This window comes from Zootoca vivipara, chromosome 3 (genome assembly GCF_965207765.1).
Source record: "Zootoca vivipara chromosome 3, rZooViv2.hap1.1, whole genome shotgun sequence".
In the NCBI taxonomy this organism is placed as follows: domain Eukaryota; kingdom Metazoa; phylum Chordata; class Lepidosauria; order Squamata; family Lacertidae; genus Zootoca; species Zootoca vivipara.
The window spans coordinates 11,546,473-11,564,705 of NC_142586.1; the positions used below are offsets into that span (position 1 = coordinate 11,546,473).

Genomic DNA, 18,233 nt, shown 5'->3' on the forward strand with positions numbered 1-18,233 from the left:
AATCGTGTGGCGGCAGCAGTGGGAGCAGGGCCGTCTTAAGTATATCTGGCGCACCGGCGCCGTGGTGCAACGGATCTCTCTGGCGCCCCCCGCCCCGTTTCCCAGAGCGGCGGGCGGATGCAGCACGGTGCCCCCGTGGCGCCCTGCACCACCCAGCCTGGCCATAGGGCCCGTCCTGAATGGGAGGCCCCATTAGCTAAAGTGGCGCTTCAGGTTAAGAACAGTTTCATGTTAAGAATGGACCTCCAGAACGAATTAAGTTCTTAACCCGAGGTACCACTGTACGTATATTGAAATGATGCTCTAGCAGGGTGTCTGGTTGCGGACATGATCTGTTCCGGGGTGCCATTTGCACCCCGAAAAGTCTGCAACCAGAGCGGTGCTTCTGCGCACACGTGAAGAGCGCTTTTGCACATGCGTGGTGCATGCAGAACGCTTCTGCGCATGCGCGCGCAGCAAGACCCGGAAGTAAACACTTCCGGGTTTTCCACATTCACAAGATGAAAAGACGCATCCTGAAGCAGACGCAACATGAGGTATGACTGTAGTATTGTTTCTATATTCCTGACAAATGCTTAATTGCCTATAGCTTTTAAAAAGAGCATTAGTTCAAGATCATTTGAATTGGACTATCACTGTGTGATTAAAACCCAATATCTAAGGGTCAGGAAGGATATTTCTCTTCAGCTTATAATGATGGTTTTAGAAACATTTGCCAAAATGTATCCTGAAAGGCTTTGTTTAGAAAAACAAAAATAGATCAGCTGCCTGAAAGCTTTGTTTAGAAACTTGAGTGTTTGTTTACGATCAATGCTGACAGCTATTGAAAGATTAGTTGCAAAAAGAACTTGTAGGAAGAACTTGTGCTAATGCCAGAGCTTGCTTATAATGTTACTTACTGCAGGGGAGTGGTTAGAAGATGTAGGAAAGGCAGCTTGTCAAAAATATTCATCCATGGTTGGTTCTAAGCTAGCACTATGTATCTGAAGGAGGGGTAGGCAAATCTGAGTTAAGAAACATTATCTGTTTTCTCCCCTTGCCTAAAATAAAACAATTTCACAGCTGGGCAAACAAAGGCTGAGGTTTTATCAAAAGGGGATGGAATGTTCTGGAGATGCAGAATTAACTTCTACACCTTCAGTTTGGTGTCTCCCTAAAGCTAAGTAAGAGTGACAACAGAATGACAAAACCTTGGAAACTGAAGACAATGGTACAAACTTGACATTGACCCAATGGCTATAATTTCTGAGTTTCCAGTACTAGTATTTATCATGTGTGGAGAATTGGAAGATCTTAGCATGCAACAATATGCACCTTCATGTCTGAATGCGATGGATTTCTTATTGCAGTTAATGAGCCTATCTCATAATTGCCTTCTTGCTCAAAATAAGAACTAAAATACATGAAGATGGGGAGAACTCCAAAGTATGCAATAAAGCAAATCTGCAAATGGCTCTTCCCATGTTTCTTTTGTGTTGTGGTTGTTGTTGTTGTTGTTGTTGTTTAGTCGTTTAGTCGTGTCCGACTCTTTGTGACCCCAAATATACAGCCTTGTCGTACTCCTCTCCCAATTTTGAACCATATCCAGTTCTAACTGTAGCTTCTTGTCCCACATAGAGATTTCTCAGGAGACAGATGAGGTGATCAGGCACTCCCCTTTCTTTAAGAACTTGCCATAGTTTGCTGTGGTCGACACAGTCAAATGCTTCTGCGTAGTCAATGAAACAGAAGTAGATGTTTTTCTGGAACTCTCTAGCTTTCTCCATAATCCAGCACATGTTTGCAGTTTGGTCTCTGGTTCCTCTGCCTCTTCGAAATCCAGCTTGCACTTCTGGGAGTTCTCAGTCCACATACTGGTTCAAATCCTCATTTAGCCATGGAGCTCACTCGGTGACCTTGGGCCTGTCACTGCCTCTCAGCCTCACCTACCTCGCAGGGTTGTGGTGGGGATTCACTGAGGAGAGGGAGAACTGTGTACACCACTTTGAGCAGAAAAAGTGGGATATACAGTGGTACCTCAGTTTAAGTACACAGTTGGTTCCGGAAGTCTGTACTTAACCTGAAGCGTACTTAACCTGAAGCGAACTTTCCCATTAAAAGTAATGGAAAGTGGATTAATCCATTCCAGATGGTCTGCGGCGTACTTAAACTGAAGCGTACTTAACCTGAAGCGAACTTTCCCATTGAAAATAATGGAAAGTGGATTAATCCATTCCAGACGGGTCCGTGGAGTACTCAACCTGAAGCGTACTTTCCCATTGAAAGTAATGAAAAGTGGATTAATCCGTTCCAGACGGGTCTGCGGAGTACTTAAACTGAAAGTACTCAAACCGAGGCGTACTTAAACCGAGGCATGACTGTAAATGCAATAAATAAATAAGATGCTTATCAACAGGATAGTTTGATTCTCAAAGAATAAACAATAATACACAAGTAGCTGCTTTCTTAACTTGATGACGGTCCAAAGAATATGGAGTTTGATTTCCAGCTTCACTAAGCATCACTATGCCCATGTGAGGGGCATACCAGGAAGCTGGGAGCATCAACTACCACACACATGTTACCTCCTAGCCTCTTTCAGCTCAGGCTCATTGTTAGTGGGATAATATGTTCATGGGCATTTGTTCCATCACAGGTAAGAGAACTTCCTCCTGATAGGTTGGCTTGGTGAATTAAAGGTGATAGGAGGAGGGGTGCTATATTAATAAACGGATGCACGTTTTAATAGGCTCCGAATAAAAAGGCATTTGCTATTTTGCTAAGCAGATTCTCGTTTTAGTTGTTGCTGCACTCTGATATACATATATTTTAAATAATTTTTATTAAGGGTTTTCTTGGTTTACAAGGATATGTGCAATGTCTCTCTTAGCATTTTTACATATCAGTTTCATTTGTTGAGACATTGGTGAGGAGAGGGGAAGGAAAGTAGATGGGGGGAGGGTGGGGTGGGGTGACAATGTTTCTATTTTGCTTAATAGGTGTGTGTGGGGGGGGGGTTCTGTCAGCGTCGCTCATGTAGGTTCTCTACTGTTCACTTGTTTTCTTTTGATGGTGAGATATGTTGGGGTTGGCCTAGGATATGGTTGTTCCTTTGTGGTTGGCTGTGGTGGTCTTTGTTTTGTGTGTGAGTGGGGTGGGTTAGTGCTTTGGGTCAGGTTAACCATATTGGCTGGCTGCACTCTGATATTAAAGGAAATCTTTAAAATGGCCTTTCCTTCTGATGGGCTACTGGGTGAGCTGAAAAACATGCTCAGAAAAGTGATTTGTATTCCACAGTAAAAATTAGTTTTTCCCTCTGTGGATTTATGGAGCCAGCAGCCTGATTGACCTTGGGCTAAAAGTTCTGTGCAATATTTCTTGCACTTGTTATTGTTGATGTTGTTAAAATCCTGGGGTAGGTTTTTTGAGGGTTGATTTTCACCCATCCCTGTGGTTTAAGTGCTTTGGGCTATTTCTTACACAGTTTTGTCTCATTTGGGACCAAGGGCTCTTGAAATGACCGGAAAGAACTCACAGTGTGCTGGAATAATGAGAAAAGCAAAATCAAGCAAAAATACAGGGCAGACAGTAGAAATTGTTTATTGCTTGCATAACTATATCCTTTGAATTTCAGATTTTGCTTACAGATAAAGCCATTTATGGAGCTATGAGTTTGATCAGCAGCTCTTGAACTAATGTGTGGATTGGAAATTAAGTTATTCAGTGGGCTTTTCAGTTCCTACATATTCTGACATGGATCTTGCCTTTGCAAAACATATCAAAATGGTATTTGTAAATAAAAAAATAGCTTCAGAAATGAATATTTTGTTCAGTATTTAAATGGAAAAAAATGTGTGGATTAAATAAAGAAAGCACATTGATGCAGCAAATGAAAAGGAACATATTTATGAGTTAATTAATGCTTGTGAAATTGACACAGGCTGGGAACAGACCAGTTTGCCCATCTTGAGTTGCAGTACCAAAGAGCATCAACATGAGCATCACTAGCGCATATGCAAAACACCACACATTTTAATGTCTGCAATAATGTCTGTAATAATTTCTAACAAAAGAAATGAACAGGCAGGTTTAAATGGATAGTAAAATAATTGCTCATACGCTACAGCAGCCATATTTAATATTTAGAACAGCATGCCAGTGTCCTTGTAATTCTTGGTGCTGTCTAATCTGTCTAATAATTTTCTGAGATGGGAGTAGCATGGAGAAGTGAACTGACACATATTTTTCATAAAAGTTGTCAAGGAACATTCATGCGTACTTCCTGAACAAGCAGGTTTTGATGCTGGTCTTTAAATCAGACTTTGATATCCATTACCTCCCTGCCCCTGAGGCATGGCTTGTGCAGAGAGAGGTCTGCATTCCACAGTATGAAGTGGATGAGCTAGAACTTGAACAAGCCACTCTGATCTTTGGCCAAGCAAGTTTTTGCTACAGCTCAATGAATCCATTGAAGATACCCTTTTAGTACAAGCCATGTAATAGTGTATCTTTGTGGGATCACCTGGAATAGCCTTTCCAAGCTTGATACCCTCCAGATGCTTTGGGATGCAACTCCCATTAGCCCAAGCCAGCATGGCCAGTGATCAGGAATGATGGGAGTTGTAGTCCAGCAGCTAATGTAGGGCCAAAGGTTCCCCACCCTTGCTTTAAGTTGTACAGGATGAAATCTGTGGATTTATGAAGAAGAGTGTCTTTTGGACTGGGAGTGATGTTCAGAATTTACAATGGAAGGAATTTATACAGTGCACAAAATGCTTGTCCTGAGCCCATCTGCATTTTGGGTTCATAACTCTGTATCTGTTAGCTTAAAACCAGGATAATGTTTTTTAGTAATTAATAGTTAGAATCAGAGTCTGATTATGGCCTCTTTGCTCATGCAAAAACTGTCATGACCCAGTAGTGACTACAGGGACTTGACAGTATAGGTTACATTTTATTTATAACCACTCACCCAGGAACATCCATATGACTCAGGTTCTAAAAATGTGCCGTAATGAGCCTGTGTTCAGAATAAGCAGCTGTAGGCTTCCTAGTAAGCAACTTACTGGTGGAAAATCTGGATGATACACAATCACAATGCAGGCTTAATGCCTAGAACACAGCAACATTCTGCTGATTGTTCATAGAACCCAAAAGGAATGTTTTGCCTTAAATTCAGGCCACAATTTATGTAAGATGGTCCACCGTGATCACTGGCGGAGGAAGGTGGGTGGGTGGGTGGGACTGTTCCAGGTGTCATCCCTAAGCGGGGGTGACATTTGGTGCTCCGCCCGCCCGTGACTTGGACTCCCACGCCTACTGCGAGCCATCGGGGAAAGGGGCGGGGCTAGCTGCTGCGCCGCTTTGCTGGTTCCTTCCTCTCCCCTTCCCGCTCGCCCTTCCCGTCCTCTCCCCTACCCGCCTGCCTCCTCCAGCCAGGAGCGCGGCACAGTATCTCCTCCCTTCCCTTGATGGCTGGCAGTAGGCACGGGAGTCATGGGCAGGCGGTGCGCCGTTGCCCCATGCTCCCAGCTGGAGGAGACAGGCAGGCACGTGAGAGGACGGGAAGGAGGCAGGTAGTGATCACGGCGGACCATCTTTCATAAATTGGAGATTGCACCTGCATAAAGCCAACCTCTCCTCCAACCTTTTCATGCCTCTTCTGGTTCTGGGAGACCAGGGGGGAGAGGAGCTTGTTGCAGCAGGAGGGGGAGATACTCATGACTCTTCACCGGGTTGACTCATCTCTCCCTCCTGGCCTCCATCCTCCCCTGCTTCAGCTTCTGTCTCTTTTTCTGGTCTTCTCTCTGCCACAGAATCTCCCAGGTCACTAAGCTTTGTTGTCTATTCAGCTTCCAACATGGTCTCCTCCCAGTCTTCTCCCACACTGGGAGCCAGTGTGGTATAGTGGTTAAGAGTGGTGGACTCGTAATCTGGTGAACAAGGGTTCACTTCCCCGCTCCTCCACATGCAGCTGCTGGGTGACCTTGGGCTAGTCACACTTCTCTCTGAAGCTTAGGGTAGTGATAAAGCAGGATATCAAATCCAAACTCCTCTTCCTCTCCTTCTCCTTCTCCTTCTCCTTCTCCTTCTCCTTCTCCTTCTCCTTCTCCTTCTCCTTCTCCTTCTCCTTCTCCTCCTCCTCCTCCTCCTCCTCCTCCTCCTCCTCCTCCCTCTGACCACTCATTGTTGTCCCACCACGAATCCCAGAGCTTTCTTCCCCTGGGGATTCCCCAACTGGTTCTTCCCACCATTCCTCTGCGTCCAACCAGTCAATGACATTTGGCAAATAGCTGACTTGTCAGAGACCTGGAGGTAGGTAGTACTGCAAACTGCCCATGACATCTGCAGTACGGTAAATCCTTTTCTTTTGTCCTGTCTTTGACTCTGGTAAAGCATTTGTATGTGGGTTTCTGTATCACTTTAAACTGTTCTTGGGAGGGATGTCTTTGCAGTGTGGTGATCGACATTGTGTACATAGTTTCTCGAGCACTAACTGGACAGTACTTATGGCATTACAGGTGATGAGTAACAGATCTCTCTTCCAGCTTCCCATTTCCCTAGAGCTGCAGTCAACGTTTCTAGTGGATTATTTAGTAGGCAATCATAGCCTGTTTCAACAGGTGAAGTTAGGGAGCAGGTCCTCCACAAAATCATGCTGGCAGTCTGGCATGACCTCAGGCAGGGTTGAATCCTGTGCATCTGTTAAGGAAGTAAGCACCACCAGCCTTTATGATCTTACCAATAAAAGCATTGTCAAACAGTGCAGTTTCTAGGATGATGTGAAAGTGGGGGAAGCAAACAGGAGTGCTTAACAGAAAGAGAACAGAGGCAAGAATGTAGCCGTTGCATAGGGAACAGAGAGCCAAGTCAGTTTTGGAACCAGAACAGGGAATTCAAAGAGGCAAATATTTAGTGAAGCAATGGCAAGGGAGGAGGGACTTCCTTTTCTCCAGCCAAATCTTGGCGTGCCAGCCTCTAGATTCACGACAACTTGCTTGAGTAAAGAATCTTCTTTCTCCTCTGCCTAGAGCTGATCCTGAAATAAGTGGGATTTCCCCATGACCCCTAATTGCTGACCTCCTCGGAGGCTGTAGGAAAGTTGTACACTAGCCAGATGTGTGCTAAACAAAGATACATGCTAGACCCAACTTTACCCTTTGTGTAGCAGTTGACTCCACTTCACACATGCACAAGGAGGTGACAATAGAGGTCAATAACAGATGCTATACTTCCTCTGTCTTGTCAGACAGTTCACAGCTCAATAGTTTTCTGTGGTTTCACCCTCTGTCTGTCTTGGCAGAAGCAAAATGTACTCCTCCCCTGATGAAGTGAGGTGAATTTAACTTAGGAGACACCAAGACATGCCTATGCCTCTAGCCATCTCTTGAATTACTAAGGAAGGGAGTGAGTAATGACTCTTGCATGCTATAGATATCAATGTAGTAAACAGATGTTTACCCACTGTGCCTGTGACATGTTATGTGATCCAAAGTTTTGAAGGTGTTGTTGGATTTGTCGATTAAGTAAGCGGTTTGTGAGAGACTCTGCATATCCCTGTGATGTATTAATGGGAGTCACTTACCATTCCTGTATCTTGTGTAGTAAGCCAAGAGTGGCTGGGGAGACCCAGTCGGATGGGCGAGGTTTAAATAATAAATTATTATTATTAGAAATTATTATTATTATAAACCATGTTGGTTTGACTTCTCCCATATTAAAGCATGCTGCTGCAGGTAGTGACAAGCTAAATTTGAAGAGAAAACTGTTAAACTCTTCAACTTGCCTGATTGTAAATGGTGTATGCCCAAGCGCTATGAACAGAAGCAGAGGGAGTGAGGACACCTTTCTGGTGTTCACATTGTAAGGACAGCATGTAGACCAGGCATAGGCAAACTCCGGCCCTCCAGATGTTTGGGACTACAGTTCCCATCACCCCTAGCTAACAGGACCAGTGGTCAGAAATGATGGGAACTGTAGTCCAAAACATCTGGAGGGCTGGAGTTTGCCTATGCCTGATGTAGACAAACCCCTTGTATTTGTCTCAGAGTGACCTAGCTGGCATTAAGCCATGTCAAGTAGAATGATGGCAAAGAATTGCCTAGGACCGTGGACGTGGATCATTAAAATATCTGAATAATTTTATGACATAACTTGCAAGCTTTCAGTTAAGTAGTATGTTAGCATAAGTACTTACTTCATAAGTAACAATTGTGGTATTGTGTCCTAGCTCAATGTTGCATTTGTATGAGGGCTTGCTCCATTTCAGCAAGCTGTATTTTGGACCAGTGGCTTTTGATGACAAGTGTTAGGTTAGGTTTGCAAGTGACTAGAATAGTGGCATGTGGTAGGGAAGGAAACTCCCTCAACAAAGTTCAGATTGCAGCAGAGAGAGAAATCTCTGTGCATTCGGACTTGTGTAATTAAATGTTAGGGCAAAAGAATGAAGCCCACTGCAGCTTGACTGCGCGGTGTGCTAAATACATTGGGTCATGATGATGGGGAAGTTTTTAGAGAATGAAATTAGCAGTTACAAGAAAATTGCGCTTGCACAAGTTGATACAAGAAAGGCTTTCCATTATAATGCGGAAGCAAATAACGAAATGTAGATAAGTGTGGAGTTCTATTCTACTTCAAGCACTCATTTTTTTTTAAAAAAATAATGAGTTCAATCGAAGCATATGAGTTCTGCAAAGCCTTGGTTAAACTCAGTGCTTTTAAGGAACAGCTTTAATACAAAACTCAAAGAACCTTGTAATTTCTTGCTTTGTAAGAAAATAATAATAATTGCCATGATTTTCCATGTGAGGCAAGACTAAATTCTGTGTAATGGGTTGTGTGCTACTATTAAGAATACAAAAGAAACAAATTACCATAAAATGGAACTTTTACCAGGTGGGTCCTCCTTTGTAACAAAACAGAATGCAAGGTGTACAATCAGAGAGCTTTTTTTATGAAAAGAAATTTGGGGTTAGCATGGTCTTACTAAGGATAAAAACCAGTTGGTCCCTAGGTAAGGAAGTGTTGTTCTGCTTTAAAAACAGCTATTGCATTCCTCAGGTTACTTGAAGGCAGCAACACAATGGAGAGGCAAACTGAATAGGTTTGCACACATGCATGGAACGGAATACTTGACTGGATGCCAGAGGGTGGCTTCAAATTGGTATCTTGATGTTCTCAGAGTTCAGCAAACTCACATGTTCAGGACTTAGCCGGAAACACCTATCAAAAGGAAAAGGTGGAATGTATAAGAATGGTCTTGCTGGAGCAGACCAACACCTTTCTAGTCCAACTTTCTGGCTCCAGCAGTAGACTGTGGGATGCTCCCAGCAACTCACAAGCAAGACATGAAGGCAACAACCATCCCCTGTTTGCTTTAAGTACCCAGTACCCAAAAGTTCTGCTGACTATTCAGGCATCAGGAAATCTTGGAACTCCAGATACTTATATCACCCTCAGGCTGCCTTTCATTTTGCAGTATTTGTATAAAGCTAGGCAAAGCAGATTAGATTCAAACAGAACTAGGGGTGTGAGATACGGAGAGCTGCCTTTCAAGTCTGCTTAGCTATGAAATATTTTGCCCAGGTATGCCAAGGTGGTGTGCAAACAAATACCGTACATTTTTAGAAACAGAATTGGTACTTATGGGGGAATTCCTGCTCGTGGTAAGCGCACTGATTTCCACAGCAGTTCTAATCTGTAGTCTAGGGGAAAAGAGCCCCCCATCCCAAAGGCTAAGCAGGACTGCTGCAGTAGGCATGGGCAAATTTGCCTGTGACAGCTGCAACATTTGTTGACTCATGAGATGAACAACATCATGGACAATGTGTGTGTGTGTGTGTGGGAGATGTGTTGGTAACAGGCATGGACATGTTCTAGGATGCATTGTTATGTTGTACATGAAAGGTTATATGTATAGGCTTAAGTATCCATGCAAAAAAGTAGAAAAGTGGCAATGGGAGCAAAATCCAGTTGACTACATGTTTCTGTTGACTGTTGTAGTCAATTTTCATAAGTACCCCAGCTTGGCAGGACTAGTGGAAGCAGCTGTGGTTTGGCTAATAGTGCAATAAAAAGCCATGCAGTCCTTGGGGAAAGGGAATAAGAAGTGCCAAGCAATGGAGCATACAGGCAGTTGAAGAGTCACTGCCTCTGCTCAGCAGCTCATCTGAGCCACAGTTCATATCCCTGGCTCTTCTCTTTCTCTGTCTACCCTTGAGCTATAGAATAGAGTCTGTAGGGAAAGGAGAACATGTCATTGGAATGGATAGAAGCAGACCCAATGATATATGTATTATGTGAGCACTTGTGATCCTTCTGGATTGACAACCGGGATTGAAACGTTATGAATGAACCTATACTAGGCCTTTCCCACTCTGCCTGTCTTCTGTGTGAGAGGCTACTCCTTGGGGCACTGTAGTTTTGTGGAACTGGATCTCTTGTAGGAAGCTGGAGTCAGTTGTCATTTTATATAGCAATTTAGTTCAGCCACATTTTGTGTGTCCATTACACTCCTGAGTTCTTGCTTGCTGTATATGTGTGTGTATCACCTTCTCCCTTTAAGAATGAATTGTTTGTTTGCTGTGTGTATATGTTCCCGAGAAAAACTGATGTGTAGCCTAAGAGCATGTCAGGAGCAGGCGTCAGGAGTAAATCACATGGAGTAAGTGAAGTTAACTCTTCATCAGAAGAAGCAGGATCTGCTGAGGAGTGCCAGGCCTAATGAGCACAGCAACTCATAGGTCTTGGCCCTATGAGGCAGTTGTGGAGGGTGAAGCTCCACGCCTTCCTGCAGCTGCCTAAATCTCCTCCTAACCCAGGTCCTTTCCAAGCAATCTGAGACTCTGTCAACATGTATGTCTTTGCTCTTTCCTCTTCATACCTCTTCTGGTCCTGGGAGACCGGGGGGGGGGGGCAGGGGAACTTGTCACAGGAGGAGGGGGAGACACCCCGGCTTCACCAGCCAGATTCATCTCTGCCTCTTGGCCTCCTCTCCTGGTTCCGCCTCTGATTCTGGACTTCTCTCCCTGCTCTCTAAATTCTGTTATCTCTTCAGCTTCTGATACATCCTCCTTCCAGGTTTCTTCCTTCTCCTCTGACCACTCTTTGTCATCCCACTACCAATCCCCAGACTCTGAACATTGTCCCTTGGTGGTTCCCCAGCTGGTGCTTCTATGTCCATCCAGTCCATGACAGAGCAGTTGTTGTAGAAAATATAATGATAATAATCTGTATTGCCCTGGACTGTCATCATAGGATAGTGATGCCATAGTTTCACTGTGCCTTTCACTTCTCATGGTACTTTCTATGGGCTGGCTTTACACTTTTGAATGTTCATAATGTGGTCATCTTCAGAGGGGAGTGTCTACTGACAGTGTTAAAATGGGAGCTTCCCCAGAGGGAATAGTTGCTCATTAGCATGTTGAGATGCCAGCACAACTAAAGCAACCTAATGCCCAGCACTTAGCATTGAAATAAATATGAAGCCAAAATAATGCATGATTAAGACCAGGCATCCCCAAACTTCAGCCCTCCAGATGTTTTGGACTACAATTCCCATCTTCCCCGACCACTTGTCCTGTTAGCTAGGGACCATGGGAGTTGTAGGCCAAAACATCTGGAGGGCCGCAGTTTGGGGATGCCTGATTAAGACTGATCAATATTGGGAGCATCATGAATCTATGGAAACTACCTATGCAACTTTGTGCTTTCTAGGTTGGTAGATAATAACCCGGGGAAGCCAGACAGAGAGCGAAGAACAAGCCCCGCAAACTCCAAATTCCAAATGGCATTTAGCCTCCTAAAATGCATGGCACATTCCATATAAGGGATAAAGCCACTGTGGAAAAAAATGACCTGTGACAGATGCTGCTGTTGCTCTATAGTGACAGCCTGTATAGCTGTGAGCTGGCATACACAGTCCCATGTAAAGCAGGTGTTGGCTGTGATAGTGAATGAATATGAGGTTTGCACTGTATCGTTTGACTTTATTACATCCATAAATCAGCCTGGCATGAGTAATCATTAGCTGTATCACCAGTGCTTTCCTCCCATAAGGTATCTACTACTTCTGGTTTCTGCAGGTGAAGAATGAAGCATAATTTAGCGGTGGGTAATGTTTGACAGCTACACTGTGCACACACATATAAAGACTGCGGCTGCTCAGTTTAAACATTAGCTCAGCCTGTTAGAGTAGCTGGATGGAACAATTGCTGAATTTGGCACTACAGTATATGTATATAGTAAATAAACTGTTTCTCCTTGAATGCAGAAAGGCATTCTTTTCTGTTTCAGATCACTTAGTGTCTTGATCTATGTGGCTTTTGAGGGTCAACAAATATGGAGCTGTGTGTTCAGCAAAAAGTTAATTTAGTGACTGTGTCTTTGGCAAATTGCAAATTAAGTTTTATTACCTTTCAAGGAATTGCTTGAGAGTGGTGCAGTGAGTTTCAATTCTAGGTTCTGTCCAACACTTCTTTTCTGGGGGAACTCACCATGAAGTTTGTTTGTATATTGCCCACCCAGTTGCCATGCCACCCTCCCCCCTCGGGCAGTGGCTAAATGTAAAATGTAAGCCCAACCAGACAATTACCTGGATTAGAAATGGCTGCAACTTTATTACAGATATAGGTGGATTTTTGACTCAGGCATTGGGTGCATATCTGTTCCATGGCTCCCACCGACAAAAAATAATTATTATTTAATTTAAGAAAAGTGAGGGAACTCAGTTTCCCCAAGTTCCTGCTCAAAAAAGCCCCTGGTTCTGTTCTGTCGTTTCTTAATCCACCAATCACATAGTGAAACACACTAGCTTGAAACAAATTAGGCAGCCATCTTTGATGATTTGCTCTTGAATTAAAAGGTGGCTTCTAAGTAAAATACAGTTGCAGTGAATGTCTCCATTCAGCTCAATTTAGTAAAGTTGGAGGTAATACTAGAATTTGAGCTGTAAATAGAATTAGAATTTAATGAGCTTAGCCAATAGTTTTTGTTTTAAAATAGAGTCCTAGTTGATGTCAATATTGGGTAAGGGAGACATTTTTTTTCCTGTTGGCCTTTGTGTTGACTATTTGTATTTGTTCCCTGTTTACTGTGAAACTAAAGGTATGTTTTGTGTATTGTGCTCTTATCTAGCTTGTTGCTCATATCGTTGACTGGGCCCTTCTGTATTGTGTATGCTGAAACTGTTCATGGTTTCATTTGATGCCAAATTCAGCTTGATGCTTGGATTGGGTTAACCACCCTCAAGTTATTTTCAGCACTGTGTCCCTCATATTAGGCACGCAAGTATGGCTTTGCCAGCATTGAAATTCAGCTTCTTGTCCCGATTGTAATGTCCTGGGAATCTTGGGTGTTTATTTTTTTAAAGGAAAAACCTGTTTTGCTAGCCAACATGGTTATGGAAAGAAACTTGGTTGTGTGCCAACTGCATTATTCAAGATTAAAATGAAATGCAGTCTTAAGCAGACCTTCCAGCAATCAATAGGCATTACAAAGCATAGGTCCCTTATTCTGTCTGCTGTCCTCTGCAGTGCTAGCTTGTTTTCAATGCTTTGTTTGTGCTTATCCCACCAGCAACCATACAGTTTTCCTTTCATGAGCTGCTTTGGCCTGTCTGCTGGAATTCTGCCAGAATCTTCTTGGAGGCAAGATTGAGTGGGGTTGAATGTATGTGCAATGCAAGGGGGGGGGCAGAAGATGTAAGCATTGTAACCTCTTCTTTTGTCACTCAGTATCACTCCCCTGAAGATTGCACCAACTATGAGATGACCTTTTTTGTGCTTGTGCTACACTGTGCTAAGATACAGTTTGATTTAGCATATAATCTGAACCCTTGGCCTTGGTTAAGATCTCTCCTCACTAATCATGAACCAATATTTTTTTTTTTTGCAGTTTACTAAATATAGGAACATAGGAAGCTATACTAAGCTCAGTATTGTCTACATCACTCTTGGTGGGCCATTTTGACAAAAAGCCCGGCATCACTCTAATATCAGGTGACCCATTTTTCCTTTGTAGTGCAGCAAGCCACTCTACAAAGGAAAATTCAAACCCAGGCATTTTGAAATTACTGCCAATCAGTTGATTTGCACTGATTTCAAGCTCTGCTTTTTGCAGGGGGACAGCAGCATTCCTGGGTTTGCTCTGTGGCCTGTGACTTAAAGAGACAGCCTTAGTTGGTTTGCTAGCTAACGTGTTCTCAGTGTATGGTAAGGTTTGTTGACAGGATCCAGGTATGCCCTATGCCTATAAGAGAGTGGTTTGTAAATCTCTTTTCCAGAATGCCAGTTCCTGCGATGTTAGCAGCTTTGTGGTCAGGCTTCCAGGCTGAATTCTTGATCTCTTAGATTTGCAACAATTATAGGTACAGCTGTGACCACTTTGCTGATGAAAAGGAGGTGTATTTATGCACAATTCATCCAGGAAAATAAATCTTGTGAAGTGTATCTGGAATCAGGGCACATAACTGTTGGGAATCTTGCAATCATTGTGCTTTTGCTATTCCTGTACTATTATAATATTTAGTTGTAGAATATCAAGAAGAAAACCACTTCCTCATTTCCAGACTACATTTCCACCTGTTTTGTGTTATACTATTCCTGCTTTTTTTAAACATAAAATAAAAATAAAAATCAAAGATGATTATGTGCTAAAAGTGTGGAGGTATTATTTTATTTTTGTTAAAAGATGTGGTTTCATAACTAGTTTATGAGGAATAAATCATGTTTCTCAATAATGCATCACCCACAGCACTGACAGTATTATTGAGTATAGCATAAAAACACATATAGCTGCATCTATCCTAATATTGCATTCTTAAAGCAAGCCACCCACCCACCAGTCATAAAGCAGGGGGGCAACCCCCCTTAGTTTTGCACTGTCTCCCCCCCCCCACAGTTTCATTATGCCCTGAAATTTACTCCATTTATCTTCTGGGAAAACCACATATGACACATTTTAGAACATAGATAGAAGGTTTTTCTGATGGGACTTAAACTTGGTTTTCTGAAGATTTCTTCCTTTGAATTATTTTATTTTTATTTTGCCACATTGTTCCATGCTGGAATGGCAGCTCAATCAGTTGATCAACAATAAATAGCAATTTGAAAGGCACTGCCTGCTTGCTTGGAAGAATCAAATGTTGTTCCTGTATTATTTTTATTTTTATTATTGCCTTTCTTTTGTCAGCAAATGAGTGCTCTAGCAGACAGTAAAATAATATTTTGAGATAAACAGATATACAGCCCCTCCACCCTGTTTTCACAGATATTTTCCCTGCCATTTTAATTGTTTGCTTTTCTCTAGCTTTCTGTGTGATCTCGGGGCTCAGCTTGATGCAAATACTTCCTTATTGTTTGAGAAATTACTTCCAGTGAGAAATTTGTTTTCATAATTCAGAACTCCCAGATCTGGTTATAAATTTAGCTGGGGAGCACTTTGTAAGCACGCCTATGAGAAACGTGGAACTGTGACAAATGAGTATAATTAAAGGATGTGTAGGACAGAAAGGGGTATTGGCCCTTCTGTGGCCTCCTATTTAGGTGTTGGGACTGGGGAGGAGGTGGACTAAAGCAGCTGACTTCCATAGGGCAATAGTGCCATACTGAAAATGATTTCCCCCTTAATTAATTAGTCTGTGGCCAGAAATAATTCACCCTATATTGCTGCCTTTATAGCCTCTTGGTTTTTGAATACTTTGGCATGATTAACTGCATCAGCCATGTAAGGGGGAAATGTGAATATGTGTCCTAAGCCCCACAGCCTCAACTTCAGCCTTAACCTCACTTTGTGGGCAGGGTGCTGAAACTGTTGGGACATCTTCATTGTTTCTGTCCAGTCCTGAATGTCTTGCCTGATTCTTGAATGCCTGGATCGTGGCTCCTGATCTCTGTGTCTGCTGCCATGCCTGTGCTGATATTTGTCTGAATAAATATATCTTATCTGCATGTAAGAGCGTTTGTCTGCATGCGTTGGACATGAAGCAGGACAATATGAGCAGCATTTTGTTAGACTAAAGGTAAATGTAAAGGTAAAGGTACCCTTGACTGTTAGGTCCAGTCGTGGACGACTCTGGGGTTGCGGCGCTCATCTCGCTTTACTGGCCGAGGGAGCCGACGTTTCTCCGCAGACAGTTTTTCCAGGTCATGTGGTCAGCATGACTATGCTGCTTCTGGCGAACCAGAGCAGCGCATGGAAACACTGTTTACCTTCCTGCCGGAGTGGTACCTATTTATCTACATGCACTTTGTGCTTTCGAACTGCTAGGTGGGCAGGAGCTGGGACCGAGCAACGAGAGCTCACCCCATCACAGGGATTCAAACCGCCGACCTTCTGATTGGCAAGCCCTAGGCTCAGTGGTTTAACCCACAGTGCCACCCACATCCCATATTTTGTTAGACTACTTGTACCAAAATTAGCATCATTCCAAAGGTAATGGCATTTTGTGCAAGAGGTCCTATTATTCAAATTCAAATTATGTTTTGAAACTCTTTTGAGAAAACTGTACAGGCCAGAGTCATTGTATTAGCACTTGAAAAAATGCCAATGATGAAAATGTCAACCTTGGCATGTTTAGATGAAGTATAATATTGTGCTTGGCAAACTACTTAGAGTCAAGGTTATGCACACCTTAAAAAGAAAAGCCTGGGCATAGACACGCTTAAGTTTGAGGTTTCAGGGTTTGTGTGTGTGGTGGGGGAGGGTGTCTTCCATTGAAGCATAACCCAGGTTCAAGAAAGACAAAAGAAAGTAGTTATTTGCATGACACATTATGAAATATAGCACAGACACAAGATGTAGTGATGGTCACTGGCTGGGGTAGTTTTATAAAGGTAATAGAACAGGGGTAGGCAACCTTGGGCCCAATAGCCTTCAAAATCCGGCCTGTGGATGGTCCAGGAATCAGCGTGTTTTTACATGAGTAGAATGTGTCCTTTTATTTAAAATGCATCTCTGGGTTATTTGTGGGGCATAGGAATTCGTTCCATTTTTCCCCTTCAAAATATAGTCCGGCCCACCACATGGTCTGAAAAAGGTTGCTGGTAATAGAACTATGAGGATAACAAAGTAAGACCTCCTGGTTTAGAGGCAGTGTACCTCTGTACTGTATACCCATTTCCTGATAAGCAAATGTTCAGGAAGGGCCATTATTCCCATGTACTCTTTGTAGTCTTCCTGGAGGCAACTGTTTGACCATTGTGGGAAGCAATATCCTGGATGACTAGATGGCACTCAAATCTGCATCCAGAGGGCTCTTATGTCCCTATTATTGTTCCCCAAGGAAACATAAGCTCTGCACCAACCAATTATCTGTACAACCTAAATGGTGCTTTTAAAAGAGAGTCCACAAATATTGTGAAATGAGCTCATTTATTATATCCTGTAATTATACATGCATTCTGACTTTGTTGTTTCAGACGTTATATAATCTGGAACTTTTTTTAAAGAACCATGAAGCATCAATGGCTCGGAATGAGGTTGTCAACATTTTTGGGTCCACGACTCCCTTGACCCAACTACATTCTTTCTGTGACACCCCTATGGGGCTCAGGAGCCTGGTTATGTCACCCCTTGCCTACAGAGCCGGCAGCCCCTCACCGCTTTTTGAACACCTTCCCTTGTGGAGTGTTCCCTCAGCCTCCTCTCCTCTCTCCTTGGGAGTCCTCTGGGAAGCCACTGCTGCCACACCTGGTCTCTGAGCTGCCCACCCTGCACCAAAGAGAGGTGCCTCCTTACACTGCCCCACAGGTGCCTGGGAAAGGACCCTTGGCCAGCCCCAGAGACACCACACACCTGGGCAGTGTGTAGCCAGGGCTGTTGCAACAGCCATGCAAGCCTTTGGGAGGCAGAGACACAAGAGGGCATCGGGGAGGGAAGGAAAGAGGGACAGAGGCCAGTGTTTCCCACGGCACCCCTGACCATCATTCAAGGCACCCCAAGGTGCCACTGCACACTGGTTGAAAACCACTGATCTAGTCTATTATTTTCTTCCAAATAGTAGCTGGTCAAATGCCTCTGTGAAACTCACAAGCAGGGCATGAAGGTGATGACCCTCCGCTGTTGATTCTTAGCCTCTGACCCTTGGAGATGTTGCTTTCTATGAAACAACAGTGTGGGGGCAGGTGGAGTGGCATGGCTTAGTAATAGGAGGCAGGAATCAATGAGTTGGATAAAACAGGGTTGCATTGTGTGGGAGGGGGCAATGTGTTTTTTCCAGTATCTAAAGGAAGCATTGATGTCTGATGGGAAATCCC

General features: G+C 43.4%; 1 protein-coding gene across 3 annotated transcripts in view; it reads left to right on the plus strand.

The window, feature by feature from the left end:
* The window catches only part of PLCB1 (phospholipase C beta 1), a 426,994-nt gene that overhangs the window by 25,611 nt on the left and 383,150 nt on the right, over positions 1-18,233 (plus strand). The gene's annotated exons all lie outside the window — the stretch shown is intronic.